Source organism: Vidua chalybeata, chromosome 23 (assembly GCF_026979565.1).
Source record: "Vidua chalybeata isolate OUT-0048 chromosome 23, bVidCha1 merged haplotype, whole genome shotgun sequence".
NCBI lineage: Eukaryota > Metazoa > Chordata > Aves > Passeriformes > Viduidae > Vidua > Vidua chalybeata.
In genome coordinates this window covers 7,302,146-7,311,768 of record NC_071552.1, presented here as the reverse complement: position 1 = coordinate 7,311,768, position 9,623 = coordinate 7,302,146, and the positions used below count along the sequence as shown (strand labels likewise).

At 46.4% G+C, this 9,623-nt stretch overlaps 1 long non-coding RNA gene across 1 annotated transcript; it reads right to left on the bottom strand.

The window, feature by feature from the left end:
- Nucleotides 1–766: 766 nt before the first annotated feature.
- Nucleotides 767–8,257, bottom strand: LOC128799189 (uncharacterized). Its single transcript, XR_008434659.1, has 3 exons — nt 8,020–8,257; nt 5,925–7,704; nt 767–3,435 (listed from the first exon to the last, which is right to left on the bottom strand). It is a non-coding gene; the product is annotated as an uncharacterized LOC128799189 (long non-coding RNA).
- Nucleotides 8,258–9,623: the final 1,366 nt, after the last annotated feature.

Genomic DNA, 9,623 nt, shown 5'->3' with positions numbered 1-9,623 from the left:
GCAATGCAAGGGAATAATTACTGATTGTGGAGAATGGGAGCTGGAAAAGTGTAGTGAGTTGCCCTCAATTGGCCACATGCTACTTTGGAGCCGAACAGGGAGGTGGCACTCCTCTTCCCAAAGCTGTTCAAGGATTATTGTGTCATTTGGATGGGAACTTCTTTGATCTCAAATGCTTCTCTCACGAGCTCGGGAATGAGAGCCCTGCTCCAAAAGCATGATTTTGACAGAGATCAGAAGTAGCTTTGCCCTCCTGAGATCATGAAAGCTAGCCAGAACTAAGGGGTCTAGTGCCCTGCTCCATCCCAGGGATGACATGGGCATGAGGGCAGCCTCCAACATACCCCAGACAGCTCCTAGACTCGCTTCCAAAATCCAGGAGTATTATTTCCCATGCCTCTGCTTCTGGTGCCAGCCAGAAGCATGTCAGTCATGGGGTTCCCAAAGGAATACAAAGCACTAGGAAACACTAGAACCTTGCTGCCAGGACTATAAAGACAGCTAGGTCTCCTTCTTGAACTCTTCAAAAGCTCGTGAAAGCAGAGAACCTCTTTTGTGAGCTCTGAATCAGCAGCGGCAGTGTTTGCCAGCCAAACTGTAAATGCAAGAGTGGACAGGCCTGACCGCCTGGTTTCTGGCATAGTGCGTTTTGAAACCACTGGGCACGCCCAAGGCTCCAAGTCAGGTAAAGTTTGTCTTCTAACGAGCTGCGAATGTGTAAACTAAGGCCCCGACTTAGCTTAAAGCAGAGAGATGCAGACAATGCGCTGGAATTGTCCATTTATTTTTGGTTTATTACAAACAGGCAGAGCTGCCTCAGCTTACCTGCCTTGCCTTCTTATTTTCCACAAGTTCAGACTTTGTGTTGGTTTTAACAACTAAAGACAAATGCATGCAGCTTGAAGTTTTCACCAACTCCCCTTGTCTCCCTCACTTTGTTGGTGCACAGGACCAGGGATGTGGGTACATAGGGAGGGTTTATAATGTTTCATGGTCCAACTCTGTCTTTTAGACAACAAACTGCACATGCAGTTGATGTGCCCACCTAAAGCAGGAAAACAGGTTGTGAGTTCTTCCCCAGATCTTAGTCTGGCAGAGGTGAGAATCAGTCCGTGCTCTCCTGGATGGTACTAGAACTCCCTGCTGGCTGGATCATGCTTGCAGATCTACTCTAGTCCATCTTCCACCCCAAAAGCATCATATCTGGGTATAATATTTTGTCTGGAAACTCCCCTCCTCTCACAAAAATCTATTCTAGCATTAAGGTGTCTTTTGAGTTTTTGTAATATCCAAACTACATCTCTCTCACTGCATGAAAAGTTGGTGAACTGAGCAATTCTCTGAAGTTCAAATATTTGTTGCTGACTCCCAAGGGCTGTAGGACAGCCCCCGGATTCCTTCCACCAGATGGCAGAGAAATGTTGGGAAACCTGCCTCATCTTGCAATCCATCTCAACTCCTAAGAGAAGAGAGCACTTCCCTTGGAGAATCTATGAACTGGGACCACTGTTCCCACCCGCTTGTTGTTCTCTATGATACTTGACTTAGAGCATAAAAAAGCAGGAAAAAGATAAGCAGGGATTAAATCCAGTCCTAATGCAAACTGTGCATTCTTGACAAAACTGACAAAAAAATTCAGGTGCCTAGACACAGTCAGTTGAAGTTTCCTTCCCACTGGAAGGACTGCCTGGGTTTGCTAAGTGAGCAGAAAACTCTGCCCTTTCACCCTCCCCACATTTTTTGATTCACCTCAACACAAGTTGAAAAATTAGAATAAAATAAATCCTATCAACCAGCCTAATTCAGCTTTGCAATTATAATTACAAAGGACTCATCCCTCTGACTGGGGGCTCTCCTGGTCACAGCTGCTTGAAAGTAGACTAAACTTTCCTGTTGCCCTTCAAAGGAACAGGGTGCTAATCTTCTGCCAAGGAAGTACTGTACTTAGGGCTTTTTGGGAAAGACTCAGCTCTGCACATTAACACGTTCTCTCCTCCCAGCTGTCCTAGCAGAGGTTGGAACAACTGCCCACCTAAGTTTAGGATTTTGGTAAAGTACAGAGGCTGCCATATGACATTGCAATTGTAAAAGTGACAGGACAGATAACAGCCTTTGCACCAGCACCTTCACAGCCATTTCAGGGGCCATCCTAAGCTGGAAGCCACTCTCAGTACAGGAGCACTGACAGACGCAAAAGCTCATCTTACCAAATTACTGATTGTCATTAAGGTACTCAGGACACTCCTAGCCGTGAAACAGAACTTACTTCCTCACACAAACAAAGGGAGTGCAAAGGGAGGTCAGTCATTCATAAAGCTGCAGTGACTCAAGGGCTTGTGACAATCTCATACCCATAATTTCACTGTATAACTGAGTCCTCAAGAATAATTCTCACCACAGGCTGATTTACAAGCACTTTGCTTAAGCAGTTTAAAAGTCAAGCCCTCTGCAAATTCCTTTTTATTTTTTTGAGTAATCAAGCATATATATATATATATATATATATATATATATATAAATATTTTTGTATGCACGTCTTGTAAATACTGAGAGGAATGACAGATTTGTCTTTACAAACAAGCTGTGGGTCTGCTGGTAGATAAAACTAGCACTGAGAGATAAAAGAAACAATGGGAAGGAGTCCACTGATTGATGAATGGAAAAAAGATACTTGCTTTTACAAATAAACTTTAGGTTTGCTGATAAATGAAATTAGACATTGAAAGATGAAAGAAACAATGGGGAAAAACCCTAAATTCTATAAGAAATAAAAATCAAACAGGAGGGTTATACATTAGATGGAAATCTCTGGTATCAGGTGTTATGGGAAGTCTGTACCTCTCAAGTACCTCAGCCAATGGGGAAAGAGAGAAGGAAAATCCGGACGGGAAATTAGGATAAAAAGGAGGCTGCGTCCTCCAATAATTTAAGAGACCCCAGGGGAATGCCCCATGGCCTCTCCCTTTTTTGGAATAAAGTAAAAGGACTCCTCTGTCTCCTTTTTGGACATAAACCTCTGATGTTTGTGGATTAATTTTCCTAACAATACCAAGCAGCCATCGCTTCTCCAAGCAAAAACCGAAAAATTTTCTGTTGTGTCCATAAATTGCTTCAGAATGACAAAAAGAAACGTTAAAGCCACAGCAAGTTCCAAACAATGCCAGCACCTTGCAGGTCCCTGTTAACTCTTCAAGCAGTGTCAGCATGCAGGGAGAGCACTGTGACCTCCAGCAGGTTTGCTCTTCTGTTTTCCAGGCCCTGATAGCCTTGATGTGGGTCAGCACAGCCACCTACTGATGCTCCTCTGGGATTTGGTTGGCACCTTCTCTAAGTGTCATTGCAAAACCACGTGGTCCTGGAGCTCTGAAGGACCAGCAAGCTTCTGCTTCAAGGATCTTGGGTTTGGCAGGTTACATATTCTGCTCCAGGTGCAAACTGAAGGACAGTGAGAAAAAGTAACTTTAGGAGACTAAGGTGCAAGGCTCACCAAATTGGTTTGGTGGCACTTCCAGACATAAAGAAACAAATTGCTTCTTAAAATACTGACCTCTGATTGCGTTTCAGTTTTCAGGCCTCAATGCAGGATGCCATGTACAAGATTAATCCAGGCCCAAATGAACTAATCCACATTGAATGGGTCACTTGACATAACCTGTGACATCTTTAAATTAAATCATCAATAGCTCAAATTTGCACTACTCGTGCAGAATTTCTTTAACAGTCCACAAGACCACATGGCTCTATCCAGAGGGTGATTCGCCATACAGGAACAGGAGGGAGGTCAAATTAATTGTCCCTCTGGAGGGATCAGCAGCTGCAAATGCAATCTTGGGGTGAGAAATTCAGATTTATCTTTTTAGAAATTCAAAGCACAAGAAAGATGATTCCAGCCTACTACCTCTGGATCTACACACATCTGGTCTATCCACAGAACTAGGGTCCAATAAATCTCAGCTTGAGATGAGTCAGCTGCAAAGGGGCTAAGTACAGGATTAAACCATTTTTCTATCAAAGCTGGTTTCCAGCACAGACCAGGCAGCACATTCTCCCTTCCCCACAGCTCTGCAACAAACTGCTGTGTTTAATGTTTAGGCTATGGGGCAAAGTCTGAATTCCAGATTGCCATCCAACAGGATGAACAGAACCCAGCCAGAAGGGTCCTGAGCTTGGGTACCACATACCAAACTTGTGGCAGGCACAAGAATTGGGTCTATTGTGAGGTGGTTCAGGTTTGCCACGTGACAAACAAGTAAGAAGGTTTTTGCATTTACTAAAAACAATGTCAGGATTTTCAAAGGTATTAGGAAAATGAAGATCCACTGTTGAAACATGTCCAATTAATGATTCTTTTGAAAGGAACACCTGAGGTAACCTCAAGGTGAGTTCACAGGGTTATGAGGGCATCCTACTCAGGCATATAAGTACAGATTTTCCCCACGATTTAAATAAAACAAAGCAGTTATTAAAATAAAGGTTAGAAAGGTTTTAAATGGTCTGTGGCTGTTTGTGCAGCATGCTCAGTTTTTTAACCAGGTTTTGCACAATATTCTCTTGGTGGAAATAAATTCCTAATCCACAGATTTTAGGAGATAAAAAAGGCTCTTTGATAACCAGTGAGCATCCCACTGTGACAAAACCAGGCTGTACTTATTTTTTTAACTAGAAAAGGTAATGACAAAGATTCATCAGGCTGAATGCCCCTTTAATTCCATGCAGGACAGGTGGAAAATGGGTAACATCAGTATAAATACTTTCTCTAGGCCCTCTTCCCCTGCATGCTGCCCTTGCAGCTCTTACTGCAGGACTCATCCAGAACAGCTTTCAGGCTGCAGGGCAACAGGATGTGGGAGCATACACCACCTGGAACACAGTGTAGTTTATAGATACCCTCCCCCAGTCTCAGCACACCCCACAAAACTACTAGAGCTCTTTTCTGCCCTTCTGTCTTGTAGTGGTTTTGGTTCACCAATTTAAGATTTCCCCCATTTTGAGATTTCCCCAGCCAACGCACCAAAGAATGTGGCGGGTTCCATGTTGGCCAATCACCAATACACTCACTTTCTGCTGTGAGATAGGATTAGGAGAAAGGCAAAGCAGGCTCAAAACTTTAAAATGGTATAAAGAAAATTTTATTAAAAGTAACTAGAAGGAAAAAAAGTAGTAAGAATCAAGCTCTTCAGAACACTTGTCATTCACCCACAACCTTATCTTTCCCGCTGATAATGTAAAGAAACCAAACCTAAGATCTCCAGTCAGTTTACCACCTCTAAAATATTCTTTCTTCAGTTCACTTAGGGAGAGAAGTCCCTCTTCTAAAGGTTATGGAGACTTCTCACAAGAGGAAAAAACAGTTCGCTCATGGCTCTCCATTTCCTCGTGAATAGCAGATGCCCAGGGAACCCTGCTATCGTGAAATCCTTCCCATTTCCACAAGCCTTCCCACAGCTTGTCAATGGGCCATGTCGACTTATGGGGTATTGTTTTATACATGACCCGTTCAAAGGCAAAAGTTCTCACTGTCTATTTCTAAAATCATCTCCATCCGTGGGTACAGAGATCTTCTCTGGGAAGCACAGGACTACTCTCTTTCTCTGTTCAAAATTCTCATGGGATAACAACTATTTCAACATCTGCTTATCTCAGCATGGAGGCCTTTGCTCGATATCAATTTGAACACGTTCATCTCCCCATAATTCCATGCATTATAAGGAAAAAAAGTCCTTTCTCCATAGCTTACAAGAGGATTTCAGCTCCAAAAACAAAGCATCTCTTCCTCCCTCCTATCCGGGACCTAACTTCTTCCTCACTGACTTTGATGTCTTTATGCTGTTCCTTTACATGCTTGCATCTTGTTTTCTCTCACTCGAGGGAGGACTGAAGCACTGAAAGGGTTAACATCACGCCTGGGCTCTTCAAATGCTCACCTGACCCCTCAGCTGAGCAGCTGGGCGAGGCGCTCGGATCTGACGAGCCAGGCCAGAACTCAGCGGCAGCACGCCAGGATTGGGACTGGGGGATGTGTGACCTTCTCTTTCCCCCTGCCCGATGGGTGCGGGCAACTTCCACGGGGGTAAAATCCCGGCACCGACCCGGGGCGGAGCGGGTGCGGCCGGGGCCCGGGCTGGGGAGTTGTAGCAAGCAGCCAGATGTTGGCAAGGCCGGCTGCATTCGGCCCGCGGCACCCCCGTCCCTGCCCGGGAGCAGGTGGGGGAAGGCCGGGGGAGCCGGCAGGCGGCCCGGGGAAAGGGAGCCGGGCTCGGGCCGGGGCCCGCCCAGCCGCGTCACCTTTATTTGTGACCGGAAGGGAAAGAGAGAGTTCCCGCCTTTTTTCCTCTTTAACATGTGTTTCACAGAGGCGTGTCCAGCTTCTCAGTGGTTCAACAGACTGTCAGTTACACAAAAAGCTTCTGCATCACTTCCCTAAATTTTCCTCTTCTTCTAAACCACGACAGCCTCCAGTGTAGAAGTTTAAAGTTACTTATTAAAAACAAGGGCTCTTGACTCGCAGTAGCTTAGGGGTTATTTTTCAACCAGAGTGGAGCAGCTCATCAGACAGGTGGCAGCTGAATCATAACAGGCTGTACTTTGTTCTTGAAAGCTAGGATAAACGCTTCGTACCCAAGCCAGCACATGGCCATTCAAAATCAGAAGCTCATCCAGTGTCTGATGCTGTTTTCCCCAAAAACCAGACTTCAAAATAAAAGAGCAGGAACCTAAGAGAAGCAGCTAGGATGCAAAGGTTGCTCAAAAGTAGGACGGTGATCAACAGCAAGACACTTAAAATCAGCAGCAGCCACCTGAGACACACTAAGCTTCTGGGATTAGATGCAGGTTTCTTGTTTTCTTAAGCTTAATACTTTCAAAGCCTCCTGTGATAAGTTAGAGAAGACTCTTTGTTCATCAAGACAGAAAGGAGAAGCCTTGTGTAGATAACAGAATATCAAAGGAGAAGCCTTGTGGAAGATAACAGAGAGCCAAAGGAGAAGCCTTTCGTAGATAACAGAAAACGGCCAGACAGAAACTAGTTAGTATGTTGATTACTTAAGCTGGTTGTGTAATTAGAACTTAGGTACATATGGAAAAGACCATTACAGGGCCGTGGACTTTCACCAAGGAAGAAGAGAGGAGCCTCCCCCAAGCGACCACCAGAGAGTAGAAGAAGACCCTCTAGCAACAGAGGGCGCAAGCGCAGAGTACACCCAGAGATACCACAGACATGGAAGAAAGAGAGTATAAAAAGACTGCGGGAAGGGGGAAACGGGGTGAGCCGTAGGCAGAGCGGGGACTCCCCGGCTGCACCCAGCGCTGTCTGCTTGCCATCGCTTGCTGTAACCAATAAATTTCTGATTGACTCTTGAAAGGCTGAACAAATTATTCGCCTCTATTTATAACAATCTGGTGCCGTGACTCGGATAAGGGCTATCCGCTGGAAGCTCCTCCTGGGGAGGCACCCTCGCTGCCTTGGCAGCGAGCCCCGCTCAGGAGTCTCCCCTCTGGGACCCTTACTGACGAACCCAAATTCGGTGGCAAGCAAAGAATAGCCGGCAACCCCTTAATCTTTGTGCACGAAGTCCCGGGCGAAGACACAGGACTGTGTAAGTACCTTTCAGTGGTCCTTCGGGGCTACTGAGGTTGCTCCGTTTAAAGGGAACGGGGCCCGCTCGGTCGGGGCTGGGATCCCGGAGTGTGATGAGTGAGACGTCTCTGTGAGACAACGTGAGTGTGGACCTCGTAGTAGTGCGTTTCCCACACCCAGTGATGGGCTGGGCCACGAATTGAGGGAAGTGTAGAGGTGTGTGTGTGAAGGCACTCCGGAAGATGGGACAGAGGAAAAGCAAGCCCACTGGTCCCATGGGTAGGGGAAACCCTGTAAAGCTTCCCCAAATTCCTCCAGATAGTCCATAAGGACTAATGATTAAAAATTAGGATGCCTTCCCCTCCAGGAAAGGACGAGGTAGGATACAGACCTACCCGATTCCACCCCTCCACCCTACATACCTCCTCCCCCTCCACCCCTACCTCCACATTCACCACAACATTCCTCTGCCCCGGTTCGGAGGGGGATGAGGTGAGAATGAGGTGAATGTTGAGCTCCAGTGGAATAACCAGCGGGTAACTAGAAGCCAGACTAGGAAAAGGCGGGAGGACCTCCCCAGCTGATAGCGCGGCTCGGGGAGGGAGAAATCGCGATTTCAGTGTGTGGTGTGTCCCAGTTTCGGTGTGGTGTGTCTGTTACATCCGGACGTGCGTGCTTGTGCGTGTGTGTGTGTGTGTGTGTGTGTGTAGCGCGGTGCGGCGTTACTAAGATACAGAGACGCGGCGGTGCCGGAGAGCGCATGCGCGGGGCAGCTCAGCCACACTACCTGATAGAGCGGGTGGGGCGCATGCGTGGCACGGGCTGTCCCTGGCGAGCGAGGGGAGCGCGGCGCGGGGCTTAAGTCGGGGCTTGCAAAGGTGCTTTAGGCGCAGCCCAGCTGATAGCGCAGCGGGCGCGCGGGCACAAGCCGCGGTTTGAGGAGCTGCTTTGAACGCCGCTAGCTGATAGCGCAGCTAGTGGGGTACAAGCTAGGAGTTACAAGCACCGCTTACAAGCATCGCTGGTTAGTAAAGGGCTTGCAAAAGTAGCCAGCGAACCCAGCTGGGCTAAGAGTTAACTGTTATACAATAGCACTGCCCTTTAGTGTTAAAAGCTGTCACTAGGAGATACAGAGCAAATAAAGGGGGGATGAATGTGTGTGAATGAGAGGCGGACTGGTTACCCCAGACCTGCTAAACGAGAGCGGTAGTCTCCCATGCTGCGTTTCTGTCTTTTTCGCAAGAAAAGCGGCCAGTAAAGAGACGAAGCGAGTGATAAAAAGAGTGAGAGAACCCCCCCCCGGGTCTGGGTCTCAGAAAAAGAGTGGGACCCCTTAGTGGGGGGGAGGGGGGGGGAAAGGAATAAAAGGTAATTAATTAGAAAAAAAAATTAATTAAAAGGTAAAAAGAGGGTTTTCTTGGCATAATCTATTGGGGAAAAATAAAAGGTAAAATGTGTAGGAGGGGCCCCTAAAAATTCTGCTGGATTGAGGGATAAGAATACCCAAGAACATCCAAGATTAAACCTGCTGGATTGAGGGATTAATGTTCCAAGAGCATCCAGGGTTGATTCAAACCTGCTCGATTGAGGGATTAATGTTCCAAGAGCATCCAGGGTTGATTCAAACCTGCTGGATTGAGGGATTAATATTCCAAGACCATCCAGGGTTGATTCAAACCTGCTGGATTGAGGGATTAATATTCCAAGACCATCCAGGGTTAATTCAAACCTGCTGGGTTGAGGGATTAACATTCCGAGAGCACCCAGAATTAAGTTTGCTGGGTTGAGATATTAATATTCGAGAGCACCCAGAATTAAGTTTTGCTGAGTTGAAATATTAATATTCGAGAGCGCCCAGAATTAAATAAAAATTTTGCCGGTTTGAAGATAAATCTGAGAGGATCTGGAGTTAGGAACAACACAGCTGGATTGAGGGGTATCCAAGAACACTGAGACTGGCCAGGGAAACCTAAAAGTGTAATAAGTGTGTTGAAAAATAAAAGGTACCTTGTTGTTGTGATTGTTTTGTTGTGCGTGAGAGTAAGTG